Raw genomic sequence first — 17,360 nt, forward strand, 5'->3', positions numbered from 1 at the left:
TCACTTCAATCCAATCCACTCACCACAGGTGAGTTCATACCCCTTAATCAATGTTTTAAATATTTTTAAATGTTTTATGGGGGGATACAAGTAGAATCATGCTACTTATTATATCAATCACATGGGATCAATAAGTAGCATTTAAATGATTTACTACTCATTAGCCGATTTACCAAACTGTTTCCTTCAAATGATTTTCACAAACACTTTATATGTTTAAAACTCCTTATTACACTGTATATTTTACTCTGTATATTATATTTCAAACTTATTTTGAATTGTGTTTCAAATTTTTTTTCCTTTATACTAAACTGTTTTATCAAACCCATGCCTTCAAAACCCTTTTATAGATCGACATCAAGTCGATCTTTTCTTAGAAAATATTTATGTTCAAAGGTTTTTACAAAACTTATTTTATGCTTTTTTATTATAAATTGCATGCCTCTATATGAATGGTTATATAAGTAATGTTTAAAAGACTTAGGAAGGCTATCCACCTTGTGTCCTTTTCCTCGATTTGGATGTGGGCTGATAGAATATCGGGTACTCGTCCGAAGGTCGTTTAAATATTAGTTATATATCATGTGTACATATATAGTCATAAAAGGTCTTTCTTGTTCATCCAATGCCCTTGGGTAGCAAGGGGATACATCCATGTCCATACGTACCAGTTAGATTACTAGTAAACCACCATATGGGTAGTTTAGGAAGATACTAGAACTATTACTAGAATGCAATATCATACAATGAGTCAGTTCATTCATGAGAATATACTTGCTAGATAGGAAGCACGTACATTACAGCTAGAGCATTACAGTACATTACTATACTTGCTAAATAGAGAGCACATACATTACAGCTAGAACAGTTCATTACATTACATAAACGTAAATACGTTGACAAAATTGTGATCCTGTATCGGAGCATGCCTTAAATATCATGGCCCGAGTTGTAGCCAGAGTCTCTTGGAGGGAGAGCGTGAGTTTGCGTATAGATCTATACTGGATTGACTATCCTACACCTTGCTGCTAGCTACAGCCGGACCTGCAGGTCTGCGGGTGCCAAACGTCATTTCTTTTTACGACCATACGTATGTCGTTGTTACCAGTCAATAGTATGGTGCAATTAATCACATGATAACCTTAATATAAATCCGGTTTAAGGTAGTTAGTACAGCAGTAGTTCTTATAGCGCTACATTTTAGTACTACATTAATTTTCCCTATAGATATAATTAGTGATCTTTTCACTTAAACTTTAAATGTAAAAACTATATTTTATTAATGATAGTTACACTTGGGAAAATTACACACTTTTACAAGAAACGAACTTTGAGAATAGTTAAGTCTTGGTAGAAGACTACATTGAGAACAGTTAGGTCTTGGTAGAAGACACCCTTATATAATAGTAGGAATCATAGGGATTTCTAGGGTTTTTCAAACGTTTACAGTTGTTTTACAAACATTTTTATACTTACAGTTCATATACAAACATTTTCTTGCATACAAATTAAGACACTAAAATACTTATGATCTCACCAGCTTCAAAGATGATACTCGCTTTCAAAATTACTTGTATCCTCGGGTCATCATAGACAGGTACCGATGCAAGGATTAGGGAAGATGGAGCTCGTTCAAGACTCATCTTTCATTTTGATTTATGCTTTAGTGTTTATCAAAATTTAACAGAACACACTTGTATAATAATTATATTATTAATACAATGGATGATGTTGTTGCTTGTTTACTACTTTTCATTGTTGTGATACTGTACATGACGTCCTCCACCCCAGAACGTTTCCGCCATTCTTGGTTTTGGGGTGTGACACATCCAACCCTAATAAACCTTGGATCTATGTTTGTCTAAAATACATGCAAAATATGGTTTCCAAGGTTCATAATCCTATCTAGCATACATGGGAACTTTTATCCTAAAAGAATGGCTAGAATTACATACCTTGTAGTTGATTTTGATCCCTTGAAACCTTGCGAGCCTAGCACCCCAAGTGTGATGCCTCAAATCCTTCACACAACACCAAATGCCTTTGGAATGACTTTTGAGAGAATGCACACACTTGAAAAATCGGCCTAGCCCTCTTATGTTCTTAGTGTAGCCGATTTTGGTAGATAACATGATCCTTATATAATGTGACACATCTAGGGTTACACCATGTAAACCCTAATGTGTCATGACTCTTCATTTCCATGACCCATGGGTTTGTAACTCCCATGGAGCATCCTATGGGTTTAACCCAACTTGATAATCCATAGAGCCTTTTAGCCCAGTATACAAGTTATGGATGATTTACATACTCAACCCATATATTTAATTAGTTATCTTTTGATTACTTAATTAATTCCAAATTAATTCTAGATCAATACTAATTAAATAATACTATTAATATGTTATAACTTATAATATATTAATAATCCACAAGTTTTATTTCTCTCATTTAGTCTATCCAAATGCATGATGCCATGCAACCCAAATGGACCATGTCGGGTCGGGTCAAGTACATACCATAAATAGTTATGGACTTAGACACCTTATCCAACAGTCTCCCACTTGGATAAGTCTAATAACTATAACTATAATTATGACTTCAGGAACCGATCAGCAATCGTAGGTCTTTCAAGGTCTCTCAGAACTGAGAAGATGATGATACACCATTTAAGATAAGTGATCATATAATCCTCTATTCTAGATATCAGTCGGACAAATACATGGAACAATGTCTTACTTATTGTCCAACAGTTTGTTTCCCAATTTCCGATTTGTTTCACAAAGAACTTAATTGAACACGTCAACTTAGTTCTGACCGGGCCCGGTACATAGGTCAAAATAGAATCATCGAGGGGCCCTGATATCAACTTCTAATCCAAGAAGGAACAAATAAACTTTGACTCATATGTTTGCTCTACTTGTTGAATTATACACAAAATCACGTTTTATAACATCGAGTTACCAATGCGGTTTCATACAATCAATGCATAACCAACTCATAGGCAACAAATCATATCTCTAGGTTTGAAGACTTATATGATATTACCGTCTCACGACCACTCGAGATAAATTCCATGAAGTGATACCAGTGAGCGTGGGTTGAGTCCAATGCTCAGAACTTATGAACACTCATGAGTGTTGTAGCCATGTCCAACAACTTAGACCTCTTCAACCAATCATGACAGTCTTGATTCATACCTACTTCTGACAAATGACCGACTGTCGAGGTTCGAATAATATGATATATCAAATATAATTATTCTGGAAGTCAAAACGTGCAAAAGAAATATATTAAATGATTGACAAGAGATAGCAACACTTTACTCATAAATAAACACACCTTTTATTCATCATCAAATGTCAATTACACTTTACAAATTTGAAAATTATCTAACTACTAAAACTAATATCATCCTTCAGCCCTATGCTTCGAGCATTTTGGAGATGCTTAACCCGAGTCAGTCCCTTCGTGAGGGGATCTGCTGGGTTCTTATCCGATGATACCCTCTTTGCCACGAGGAGTCCTTCTTCTATTCGATGTCTGATTAAATGGTATTTTCTGTCGATGTGTCTGGATCTCCCATGATCCCTTAGTTCCTTGGATAAGGCAACCGCACTTTCACTATCGCAGAAAATTTCAATTGGCTCTTTTATAGCTGGCACAACTCGATGGTCTCCAATGAAGTTTTTCAGCCATATCGCCTCCTTTGTTGCCTTGCTTGCTGCTTTATACTTTGATTCGCAAGTTGAATCAGCCACTGTTTCTTGCTTGGAACTCTTCTAAGAAATTGCTCCTCCGTTTAAGGTAAAGATCCAGCCAGACTGAGAGTGGAAATTATCCCTATCAGTCTGAAAGCTAGCATCACTATACCCTACAACTCTCAAGTCATCACTCCCACCGAGGGTAAGGACCCAATCCTTAGTCATCCGTAGGTACTTGAGGATATTCAATACCGCAGTCCTGTGTGCCTTGCCTGGGTTCCCCTGATATCTGCTAACCATGCTTAAAGCAAAGGCTACATCAGGTCGAGTACACGTCATAGCATACATGATTGATCCTACAGCCGAAGCATACAGTATTCGACTCATTTCTGCTATCTCAACCTCAGTACTCGGGCTTTGTGTCTTACTCAATCTGCTGTTACTCTGGATGGGTAACTCTCCTTTCATGGAGTCCTGCATGCCGAACCTCCTCAGCACCATATCCAAGTAGGTACTCTGATTAAGTCCAATTAGTCTTTTACTCCGGTCTCTCAAGATCCTTATCCCTAGAATATAGGCATCTTCTCCGAGGTCCTTCATAGAGAAACACTTCCCAAGCAGGGACTTAACATCCTATAGAGTTGGGATGTCATTTCCTATGAGTAGTATGTCATCCACATACAATACCAAAAAGCTAACTATACTCCCACTAGCCTTGACATATACACAAGATTCATTTTCACTCCTAGAAAAGCCAAACTCTTTGACTTTCTCATCAAAGCAAAGATTCCATCTACGAGGTGCTTGCTTCAATCCATAAATGGATTTCTCAAGCTTACACACTCTATTAGGGTACTTTGTATTGATAAAACCCTCTGGCTGACTCATGCAAACATCCTCAGCCAACTTTCCATTAAGGAAAGTGGTTTTGACATCCATTTGCCATATTTCATAGTCATGAAATGCAGCTATGGCTAACATAACCCTAATAGACTTAATCTTGGCTACTGGAGAAAAGGTCTCATCATAATCAACTCCCAGAGTTTGAGAGAAACCCTTTGCAACCAGTTGTACCTTATAAGTGTGTACATTACCATCCATGTTGGTCTTCTTCTTGAATATCCACTTGCACCTAACTATCTTATGACCTGGTAAATTGTCAACCATGTTCCAAACTTGATTGTCATACATGGACTTTATCTTGCTGTCCATTGTCTCTTTCCATTTGGCTGACTCAGGGCCTGCCATGGCTTCCGCGTAACTGTTAGGTTCATCTAGACTTACCAATGTCTCATCACTGATAAGTGTGTCACCTTCCGCAGTAATATGGAAACCATAATAATGCTCAGGTGCATTCCTAACACTTGTGGAATGCCTCAAAGGTACAGACTTGTCAATTGGCTCAACAGGAGTTTCCTCCTCAAGTTGAGTGCTAGGGTTTCAAGTTCCTTCACCACTTGACTCTTGAATTTCTTCAAGGTCAACTTGCCTCCCACTGTTTCCTTGGCTTATGAACTCTCTCTCTTGAAAGATAGCCCTCCAAGCTACAAAGACCACATTTTCAGTAGGTCTGTAAAAGAGGTAACCAAAGAATTTCTGTGGGTTGCCGATGAAAATACACCTCTCACTTCGAGGTTCGAGCTTATCATGAGTCACGTGTCTCATGAAAGCCTCGCAACCCCAAATCTTAATGTGGTCTAGTTTGGGTACTTTACCAGTCCACATCTTATGAGGAGTTTTGGCAACTTTCTTTGTAGGGGCTAGATTAAGGATATGGGTGGCAGTCTCTAAGGCATATCCCCAAAATGAGATTGGTAGCGAAGCTCGACTCATCATGGAACGAACCATATCCAACAAGGTTTGATTACGCCTCTCAGCTACACCATTCAACTGCGGTGTCCTAGGAGGTGTCAATTGTGAGACAATCTCGCATTCCCTAAGATAGTCGAGGAACTCTGAACTAAGATACTCACCACCTCGATCGGATCGAAGCATCTTAATGTTCCTGCCCAATTGATTCTCGACTTCCTATTTAAATTCTTTAAACCTTTCAAAAGTCTCTGACTTATGCTTGGTTAAGTAGACATATCCATATCTACTGTAATCATCAGTCAAAGTCAAATAATAACGATTAGCATCCCTTGTAGCATGTTTGAAGGGCCCACACACATCCGTGTATATGAGATCCAACAAACCTTCACCCCTCTCAGAAGAACCAGTGAAGGGTGACTTTGTCATTTTTCCAAGTAAGCATGATCTGCAACTATCATCTGACTTTAGGTCAAACGACTCCAAGACTCCATCCTTTTGGAGTTGGCCTATGCTTTTCTTGCTTATATGTCCAAGACGACAATGCCATAATGATGCTTTATCCATGTTATTATCATTAACAAAATCAATACACAATACATTATTTCCTATGTTATCAACCACAGATACAGTTTCATACACACCATCACAAGGTAATGCTTTAAAATAAAGAACATTATTAAAGAAAGCATTAATCGAACCAACTTCATTATCAGATGAAAAGGTAAAACCTTGTTTATACAATGCATGAAAGGAAATAATATTTCTTGCCATTTCTAGCGAATAACAACATTTATTCAAATCTAAACTAAACCCACTACTTAGCGATAAAGTATAAACTCCAATCTTGGTGAAAGGTAAAGCTTTCCTATTCCCCATGATTAAGTTTATTCTTCCGTGCTCCACATTCTCACTTCTTCTTAGTCCCTGCAAAACAGAATAGATATGAATACCGCAACCGGTATCAAGGACCCAAGAGTCAGAATACGGTGAGTTATTAGATAAGATAGTGTAAATACCTGCATGGTTGGGTTTAACTTTCCCATCCTTCACATCTCGCAGGTACTTTGGGCAGTTCCGCTTCCAGTGAGACTTTTCATGGCAATAGAAACATTCAGCCTCTTTTGGGTCAGAAGAAGGAGCGACGAAACCTTTCTTGGTTCCACTTGAAGAAGAGCCATCAAGGGTCCTAGCCTTGGTACCCTTCGAAGAGCTCTTCCTCTTCTTCCCTCTACCTTTCCCGATTGCCAAGACAGGGGCAGAGTTTGGAGTAGGAGTAGGAGTGTCAACAACCGACTTACCTTTAAGACCTGTTTCTGTGGTCTTGAGGAGTGCCTAAAGTTTGCTGAGTGTGACTTCTTCCTTATTCATGCGAAATTGATCATAGCACGAGGGTAAGGAGTGCAAAATGATATCTATTGCAATCTCCTCAGGGAAGTTCACATTAAGCTTCAGCAAACGATCCACATACCTTTGCATTTTCTGCATGTGGCTCGTGTCGGAGTCTCCATCCTTCATCCTGGTTGTTATCATTGAGCAGATGATTTCATACCTCTCTTGTCGTGCACTTTGATGGTATCTTTCCATCAAATCCTGTTGCATTTCAAAAGGGTAGAAGTCCTCATAGGACTTATGGAGTTCTGCTGTCATGGTGGCCAACATGATGCATGCCACTTTGGTAGCATCCCTTTCATGTGCCCGGAAGTCAGCGATCTCCTGGAGAGTTGCAGTGGTCTCATCAATCTCCTTAAGCTCCTTATCGAGGACATATTCTTTGTCCTCGTAGCGGGTAATCATCCTGATGTTTCTGATCCACTCATTGAAGTTGGATCCATCAAAAGTGACTTTCCCACACAAGTTCATAAGGGTAAAGGAGCCATTAGGATTAGAGCCAGAAGCAGCATTGTTTGAAGACATCTGAAAGAAGAGAACAAGATTAGTTTAGATATTAAGAGAGTCCTTAATAAAACACTCAAATGTAATATTAAGGCTAGGATCCAATCACAATATATATTATAAATTAGAAGAGGTATGACGTAATCCAAACTATAACATATTTGAAAGGTAGGTCAATGAACTTTTCAAAGGCATGTTTCAATCTCTAGTGTGCCCTCCAAGTTTTGTGACTGGGATGCCGAGGATCACAAAACGATGTGTTAAGTAACCATGCAAATCACTTCGTATCCTTAAAGTTCATCACTCAATTGGTGTGCCGGTTAACAACACATGCTCCACCGATACTATGATAAACCTTAAGTCACCCTTTACCTACCTTCTTAAGTCCAAGTTAGTGCGCCGATTAACCACACACGCTCCACCAATGACTTAAACAAAGTGTAAAGTGTAATTTCATGGATTAGCACCTTATTCACATTTTCCTAAAGTAACTAAGATTGGGAATTGAATAAAACATTTAGTTACTTTATAATATTCATCATACTATTAATGAGAATTTATAAGTCCTTGTCCTACCCGTTCGGCTAACGACCCTCTACCGATCAAGGAAGCGGTGGGTGAGAGCGGACACCCATTAAGTTGCCATTTTATAGGCAACAACCTTATACCCCCCTTATAGACCAGCTTCGTGAATGAGGCGTATTAACGGTAAGACGACTTGATCTTCTATATATATATATATATATATATATATATATATATATATATATATATATATATTATTAACTTATAATATTATAAAGTATAAGGGTTGATTTTTAACTTTTAAAAAACTAAGGGTTGGAACTAAAGTTTATTAGGTGACTTTACATGTTCCAAAACTTGAGGGCAAGTTTTGTAACTTTACAAAACCTTTCACATTCATAACTCATGAGTTATTAAAATGAAGACTCTTCATTTTATAACTTATGTGTTCTTTTAATGGCTTTTAACACAAATAGACTTTTGGTTATCCATAACTTGAGGACAAGTTATGGAATCCATTAAAACACATAAAGATCATGAATTAACATTTAAACAAGTACTTCCTATGATCTATCAAAAACTCATAAGAACATGAATATTCATATCAAAGTTTCAAGAACATATGAACACATATAATCATGAAAAATTGATATTAGCCATTGTAAATGAATTAGAACAATCATTACACGATCTAAAACAATTTTTACAACACCAAAACAGTTTAGGGTAATGTTTCTAGTCCATTTACAGTAGCCAAGCTCCAAAAACTGCTCACTGGATGACAAACTCGTCAAGTTCATCTGGGAACTCGTCGAGTTCATGCTATAATGCACAAACTCGGCGAGTTTCTAGCCAGAACTCGTCGACTTTTCTTGTCTGGACAGTTTTTGGCTTTGGAAAAAAAAAGTTTGCATCAAGTATATAAGAAACAAGCCTAGGCTCTGATACCACTGATGGGTTTTGAGAATTCTAACACTTCCTTAGTGTACATGCAACCCTAATAAACCTTGGATCTATGTTTGTCTAAAATACATGCAAAATATGGTTTCCAAGGTTCATAATCCTATCTAACATACATGGGAACTTTTATCCTAAAAGAATGGCTAGAATTACATACCTTGTAGTTGATTTAGATCCCTTGAAACCTTGCGAGCCTAGAACCCCAAATGTGATGCCTCAAATGCTTCACACAACACCAAATGCCTTTGGAATGAGTTTTAAGAGAATGCACACACTTGAAAAATCGGCCTAGCCCTCTTAAGTTCTTAGTGTAGCCGATTTTGGTAGATAACATGATCCTTATATAGTGTGACACATCTAGGTTTACACCATGTAAAACCTAATGTGTCATGACTCTTCATTTCCATGATCCATGGGTTTGTAACTCCTATACAACATCTGTGCAGCATCCTATGGGTTTAACCCAACTTGATAATCCATGGATCCTTTTAGCCCACTATACAAGTTATGGATGATTTACATAATCAGCCCATATATTTAATTAGTTATCTTTTGATCACTTAATTAATTCCAAATTAATTCTAGATCAATACTAATTAAATAATACTATTAATATATTAGAATTTATAATATATTAATAGACCACAAGTGCTATTTCTCTCATTTAGTCTATCCAAATGCATGATGCCATGCAACCCAAATGGACCATGTCGGGTCGGGTCAACTACATACCAGAAATAGTTGTGGGCTTAGACACCTTATCTAATAGTCTCCCACTTGAATAAGTCTAATAACTATAACTGCAAGTATGACTTCAGGAACCGATCAGCAATCGTAGGTCTTTGAAGGTCTCTCGGAACTGAGAAGATGATGATACGCCATTTAAGATAAGTGATCATATAATCCTCTGTTTTATTAATATATTAGAACTTATAGTATATTAATAAACCACAAGTGTTTTTTCTCTCATTTAGTCTATCCAAATGCATGATGCCATGCAACCGAAATAGACCATGTCGGGTCGGGTCAAGTACATACCAGAAATAGTTATGGACTTAGACACCTTATCCAACACTTAACTCATTTCTAACGCTCATTATCTTCAACCTCTGTCCCTTCCAACCCTAAATTCTAAACCCTAGCCCTCATTTGGTTAGATTTTGAGCATTAGAGTGATTTTGGTGGATTTTTGGTGCATTTGGAGGAAGAAATCCTTGGAGAAGTGTTGGTTGTCTTGGATCGTGGAGGTCCAGGATTTATTCATCTTGAACTAGCTCCTGGAGGTATAAAGCTTTAATCTTTATGGCTTTCTAATGTAGATCTAGCTTGGAGTTGTAATTTTTCATATTTTGGTCCCATGATTGTGTTTTTTTGAGTAGAAGTTACTTCAGAACCTTTTAGCCTCGTATATGGTCCTTGTTGAGGTCATTATGTTATAAAGTTTGAATCTTGATGATGCATTTGATAGATCTAGCTAGTTTTGGGTGTTATGAACTTTTGGTCACTTTAGTCCATAAAATTTAGATCTTGAAAGTTTGTGACCTTCTTATGGATAAAGTTGGAAACTTTATCCATCTAACTATCATATTGATTAAGATCTAAAGGTTTGAGACTTGCACGTAATTTATTAAGTTGGAAAAGAGGCACTTTTGGTCCCTTTGAGACTTAAATACTAGATCTTGGTTGGTTGGAACATTCTAATGGATAAAGCTGGAAACTTTATCCATTATGGGGTTATTAGGAACCATAAAATGCAATCTTGGACCTTAGTTCTCTTCCATTTACGAGCTAGGATGTCTTAAATAGTTAAAAAGTTAGGGTTTTAGGTATTATGCACTTAATAGCCATGTAAGACCATAAAGTTGGAAAGTTAATGGTTAAGGATATCATTTGAGGACTAGATATAGAATTTGGACGAAAGAGCTTAAGGGATTTAGCTCTTAATAGAAGGAAACGATGGTTGAACGTACGTTGGGTATACACTATGGTACGTACAATGTACAAGGTCAACACCCTGTTTCTAGTCAAGGCTTAAGTAGGCTAAGCGAACAAGTTGAGTACGTTGGGCGTACTCAGCTGAGTTGACTCGGTTGACTTTTTTACTATACGAAATTGATTTGGTTTTGAAAAAGTTGACTTAGGGGTGTTTAGGGTATTATGATTATAAGTTAAGTTTGGTCATGTTGCAATGAATAGGTGACCGGTAGAGCTGATATTTAGAGCATTATCCTGTTCATCGATCTTTCAGACTGGGAGTGCTAGGGTGCGAAGTTCTCCTTGGATGTTATGTAGGCTTACCCTATTAGATCATGTAATGAGTTTAGCCTTTCCTATAAATAGGACGTGAGTAGCTCCCATTTTATGTATGAGGAATCCATAGGTGTGAGACTTAGTCTAGACGGAGAAATCATTATAAGACCCACTTTGTAATACTTTCTAGTCTAATGAGAGCTTAAACCGTTTTATTTACATCTAGTTTTATTGATATGATTTTATTCACATAATCATTACATTTCCGCATTTGTCATCATCATTGGGTCACATCAATTGGTATCAAAACGGGTGGTTGAAGTTTTCAAGGTATTGATCCATGACAATTTTTGATTGGGTGAATCATTAATTAAACTTCATGTTGTAAGTTTTCTTTCTTTGAGAGTATTTTTGGTTCTAGAAATCGAAATAGTTCTTTGATCTTGATTCAAATTCGATTTTCCCTCTCTAGAATCCATGTGATTTTCACTTTCTCTCTCTAGAATTCATGTCAAAATCACTTTCTCTCTCTAGAATTTTGATCAATTTTGCTTTCTTTCTCTAGAGATTTCTTTCAAATTCATTTTCTCTCTCTAGACAAATCCAAGTTCTTCTGATCTTTTCATTTTTGGATTTGAAATGGAAGAAACAATTTTCTAAAAAATGGTTTGTATCGGAAGAAGGTCATCCATATTCATATAGTTTTGAAGAACTTCTCTATTCTTTGGTTATCGGGTTTATTAATCACATTCACTCATTTTTTGTGGTGAAAAAGATGAATGAGGAAAGAGGATTGTCTATCCTCTGGATCATGATAATCATAAATTTTTGTGTAATCGTTTGGTTGCAACTTATCATGTGAGAAGAAGGAAGAAGAAAGAAGATGAAATCATTAGAGGAATTCGTTGTCATGTTTTTAAATATGGTTTCAATGAACTTGCAATTTACCCGGATGTTCTTGAAGATCATAAAGATGTTCTTACAGAAGTTCATGATGTTCATGATATTCAAGAAAATGGAATTTAATGCGAATCTTATGATGTTGTGAAAGTTTTTTGTTCGATTGGGGTTCAAATTGATGATTGTTTGTGTTCTTGTGATTCATTTAAAGGAATAGTGCCATATTGAAAGCCTTCAACACAAGATGTTCAAATGCGTCAAAATCTAAAGGATGTGATTCAAAATTGCAAAGTTGAAGTTGTCGAGAATGATGTTGTTTTTGGATTAAAAAAGTCTAGATCCAAAAATATGAAGAAGAAGAAGAAGATCAAAAACAATAAAATTTGGTTACCCAAGAAAAATTTATCAAATGATGTTTTGATGCCACAATCTGTGAAGAAAATTTGGGTTCTAAAGCAAAAATCATCAAATGTTGCTATGATATCAAATTCCAAAGCAAAAATTGTTGAATTTCTCAAATTCAACATGATGATGAATTTAGATCTTGGAGAAATGAGAAGAAGCTTCTTAGTTTCAACCAAAGAACCTAGATGTTCATATCATTCTCAAGGATTTGATGTTGGATCTTCCATGCTTAATTCATGTACTGAAAATAGAAAAAGAATTTTCAAGGAGGCTTCTCAAATTCTAAAAAAGATTCCAAAATGATCTTGTTAATAACTGATGGTTGAAGATACATGACGAACAATCCAAGAACAGTTGAATTTGAAGGTAAATTGAAATAAAATGAACTGCAAAAATTGTTCTTTTCTGGATCTAAATGAAAATTTTGATTGAAAATTCAATTAATTCAAATTGTTTGTGATTGTTCATCGATCTATCCAAATTGAAGCCCAATCATCGGTCCATTATAGTCCATAAATTATTTCTTTAGCCCAAAATCTCAATCCCTAAAACCAATACAATTCTCGTTCTTGTTCATATCGTTTGTTATCTTACTGTCGAAACATTCTTCTTCATTTATCATCATCATATTAAAGATACATGAGGAAAAGATTAAACACATTTGATTAGCTTTGAGTTACAAGTTAATCACATTTTTATCTTCATCGATTGTTTGAGAATTGGAAATCGAAATGGAAGAGTCAACAGAAAAAGTCAAAATCTATTTTTCGATTTTGATTTAGTCAATTTGAGTCGAAATTGGTTGAAGTAATGTGTTTGGTTGTGAGAAATGAAAGTTCATTTTCTGATTCGTAAGCTTGAAATCGAATGTAAACCTGGATTTAAGTATCTGTTAGATCTGTTCATCGAAAGTGAAGGAAATTGTTTGAGTCGAATGGTCAAAAGGTACTGGGAATCGAATTTGGTTCAGATAACAAATTGATGGATTTCAATTTACATGCGAATGTGCTTGGAATCGAAAATCGAAAGATTGTGTTGGTGTTGAATGATTAACTATTCTGTTAAGCTTGATAATTATATAAAAAGTCTCGAATTGATTGCAATTCAATTGAAGGATCGATTGTCTGAGATCGATAGTATTTTGGGATAATTAAAAGCCACATAGTTGAGAGTCAAACCTCAGATTACCTAGGAATCAAAAGTGGTTCTTCGGATCAAAAGCGAAAGTGTATGAAACAAATGCGCTTTTAATCTTAATTTCCATTGGTATTTTCTTGAGTCGACAGTGTCTTGAGGTCCATAGTCGAAAGCAACATTGTTTAATAGTCAAAAGTGATCTTGATTCGATTTTGATTACTGTTAGCTTGAGAATCAAAAGTCAAATGGCTAAAAGATCGAAAGTATGATTTTGACTTTAGTTTCGACTGATTGAATGAGAATTGAAAGACTGGTTTCGAATCCAGAGTTAGAGTCTCGATCTTTTTGTGATTAGTAACGATCGAATTTTCAAGGTTGGAATCGAAACCTTGAACTACGATATCGAACATGATTTGAGGACATTAGTCAAAAGTAACACAACTTTGAGTCGAAAGAGAATAATCACTTAGAGTCGAATGTGAATGAACTGGAGTCGAAAGTATCGACTTTTGACTCATGTTGTTGTGTTCTTTCGAGTCTAGAGACGAACTGGGGAAGAAAATTTGAAAGTTTTGCATTTGGTACCTCATCTTTCAGTGTTTTGACAGTTTATACCCAATTTCGAATCAGGGGTATATTTTCTGTGAAGTGGGAAGATTTTTCGAATACGGTCCCTAAAGTTTATGCAAAAATGCACTTTATACCCACTTTTGCATTTGGGGTAAAGTTTCGTCTGGAATGAATTTAAAATTGATTTTTGCAATTGGTCCCTCAAGTACTTGTGAAAATGGCTATTTGTACTCATTTTTTGAAATTCTTGCAACTCTCACCCAAAAGTCAAAATTTTCACAACTTTTGAAAAAAATTCTCGACTTTTCGTGATTGTTTTTGGTGTAAGTTTTTTCGTGGTGTTTGAACAATGTGTGTTCATTTTCAAGTCTGGGAAGTTAAAGATTTGAAGACATTGACATTTTTTTGGATTTTCACTAATTTAAGAGTTTCATTTTTTTGACATATCGAGGGCGAGTTTCATGTTGTTTATTCCTCAAGCATTTCACATACCTTTTTGGGTTTTATAATAATTTGTTGATTATGAAAAGGGGGAGAAAATTGAAATGGATATTCGAAGCTTTTTAGATATTATTTTTCAAAGCATATTTGAAGATCGGTGTTACTTCAAGGTGGAGTTGATCTTGATCGCTTGGTGCTTGTTTGTATCTTGAAGTCGGGACATCCAATCCTAACTTTGAGGGGGAGAATTTTAGGGTGCAAAATTCTCCTTGGAAGTGATATAGGCTTACACGCTTAGATTGTGTAATGGGTTTAGCCTTTCCTATAAATAGGAAGTCACTCCTATTTTATGTAAGTAGAGCCTATATGTGTGGGATTTAGTCTAATGTGAGCTTAAACCATTTTATTTACATCTTGTGTTCTTGATATGATATGATTCACATAATCATCAGAATTCCGCATTTGTCATCATAATCGGGTCACATCATGTAGGTGAGTTTGCTCACTCTACTATAGGACACTCGTGATTGTATGTGCTTGTAGTCTTCGTGACTCTTGCTGTATGTGATGTATGCATGTGTGACTGTTTGTTATATGTATGTTGGGTAAAACAGTCCCGGGGATGAAATAGACCCGATACAGCCTTATGCTAACATATGAGTTGAAATACACCCAGGGGTGAAATAGATCTGATACAGCCTTGGGCTGACATATGAGTTGAAATAGACTCGGGGGTGAAATAGAACCGAGGGTGAAATACACCCGATATAACCTTGAGCTGACGTATATGTATGATATACAGTATTTTAGGGAACTCAATCAGCTTTCTGCTTACGGTTTATGTTTATGGTTTCAGATATTTTTGATTCGAAAGAGAAGGGTTCGATGTGATCACATCACATCCACCCATGTTTCCTGCAACTTTATGATTTTGGGATTGTACTCTGATAACTATTTTTACGCTGATATACTTGTGAATGTTTGAAAAAGATAAATGATGTTTATAGTTGAATTAAAATGAAAATTGTACCTTATACTTTTAGTCTCCCATTTTCAGTCTTAAAGTTGTTTTTTTTAAAGATCGTTTTTAGTTTCCCAAATATATTTTCTTTTCGAAAACGTTGGATTTTGAAAATATGCTGGGTAATCCTTTTGATGCATTGTGATGTTTATTTTATGGTGTTATATGGTTTGTTTTTGTAAGAAAATGGTTTTTACATGTCAAATAACATTCTATCATAAAATAATATCACTTGAAATTTGAGATATAAATATTTAAAGGATAACATAAGATGTTTATAAACGAGTATTTATTAAATCATTTTTTAAAATGTTTAAAATTGAGTTTTTGTTAAAAATATATTTTATTGTAAAATTTTGAATAACCAACTTTAAAATATTTAAAATGGTTTAAAATGTGTTTGAACTAAATCTAAACTTCATGTATTTTATAAAGAATAAGAGTTTTATTAACAAGTCTAAAAAACGGTTTATAGTGTTATCACATTAAACTATAATACTAAATATTACTTTTATGTCATAAATGTATATATGATATTAGTTATTAAATTTAACACAACATGTTGATATTATATTTTATACATGCTAAATAAGGTTTAAAACATTATTATCACCACTTTAGTTTTTGTTTATGCAAATATGAATTTTTATCATAAGATGTACAAAATAAGTTTTTATTCTACAAACAAATCAAGTTAAGAGATTTTTATTATTAAAAGAAGATTTAAAATTTTGATTTTGAAACTCATCCAAAACTCCATGTCGTAGTTATAAAATGAAGTTTTATTAAAAGTCTATAATTGGTTCTTAAAGGCATTGTACAACTAAATTTTAAATATAAGATATTTGTTTATAATTGATCACGACAAACAGGAAATAAAATGAAGCTTTATTTGGAACCTAAAGAATTATTCATATAAAAGATATTATTTCTACAAAATGTACATGAATTATTGGATACAAGAAATACTTATGAGACCACGTTTTTATAACTATATTTGTAAAACATACAAAACATTTTCTTAAAAATACATGTCAATGCCGTCTTTTTGAAGAAAACTCATACATTATTTGCACGGTCTTGGTGGCACAGGGTCACCTGGTCATTAGGATTTTACTTTATGATGTTTGAGGTGGATTTATGCTTTCTAATGCCAGATGGGTCACCTAATCACTAGTTAGTGAAAGATCTCCTATAAGATGGGTCACCTAATCACTAGTTAGTGAAAGATCTCCTATACATAAAAGTCAGTATAGAATGATATTGTTAATAATATATGATCTTATAAGGTCACACCTTCTATTAATTTACCATCAATTGATTATTTATTAGTATACTTTGATTATTCATAAATATCTCAACACTTGTAATTATTTTGAAAATTATTATTTTATGAAAATAATATTTTACTAATTAGGAATTAATTATTTATGGAAATAATATTTATTAGAGAAATAACAATGTATGGAATACATCATAAAGCATGAATATATATATATATATATATATATATATATATATATATATATATATATATAGGGCTAGGTTTTTGTATTATAACTATCTATTATGTAGATGTAGGAACCATTGTGGACAATGTATGCTTTTATATCAAAATGAATGGAACATGTGTGTTTAATAAGAATTAGTGGGAGGATAGTGATATTCCTTATTATGTATAAATAAGACATACTTAATCATTTGGAATAACATTCTGAAGACTATGCAAGGTTGTTTCACCT

This window comes from Lactuca serriola, chromosome 4 (genome assembly GCF_051521515.1).
Source record: "Lactuca serriola cultivar US96UC23 chromosome 4, Lser_US96UC23_V15, whole genome shotgun sequence".
Taxonomy (NCBI): Eukaryota; Viridiplantae; Streptophyta; class Magnoliopsida; order Asterales; family Asteraceae; genus Lactuca; species Lactuca serriola.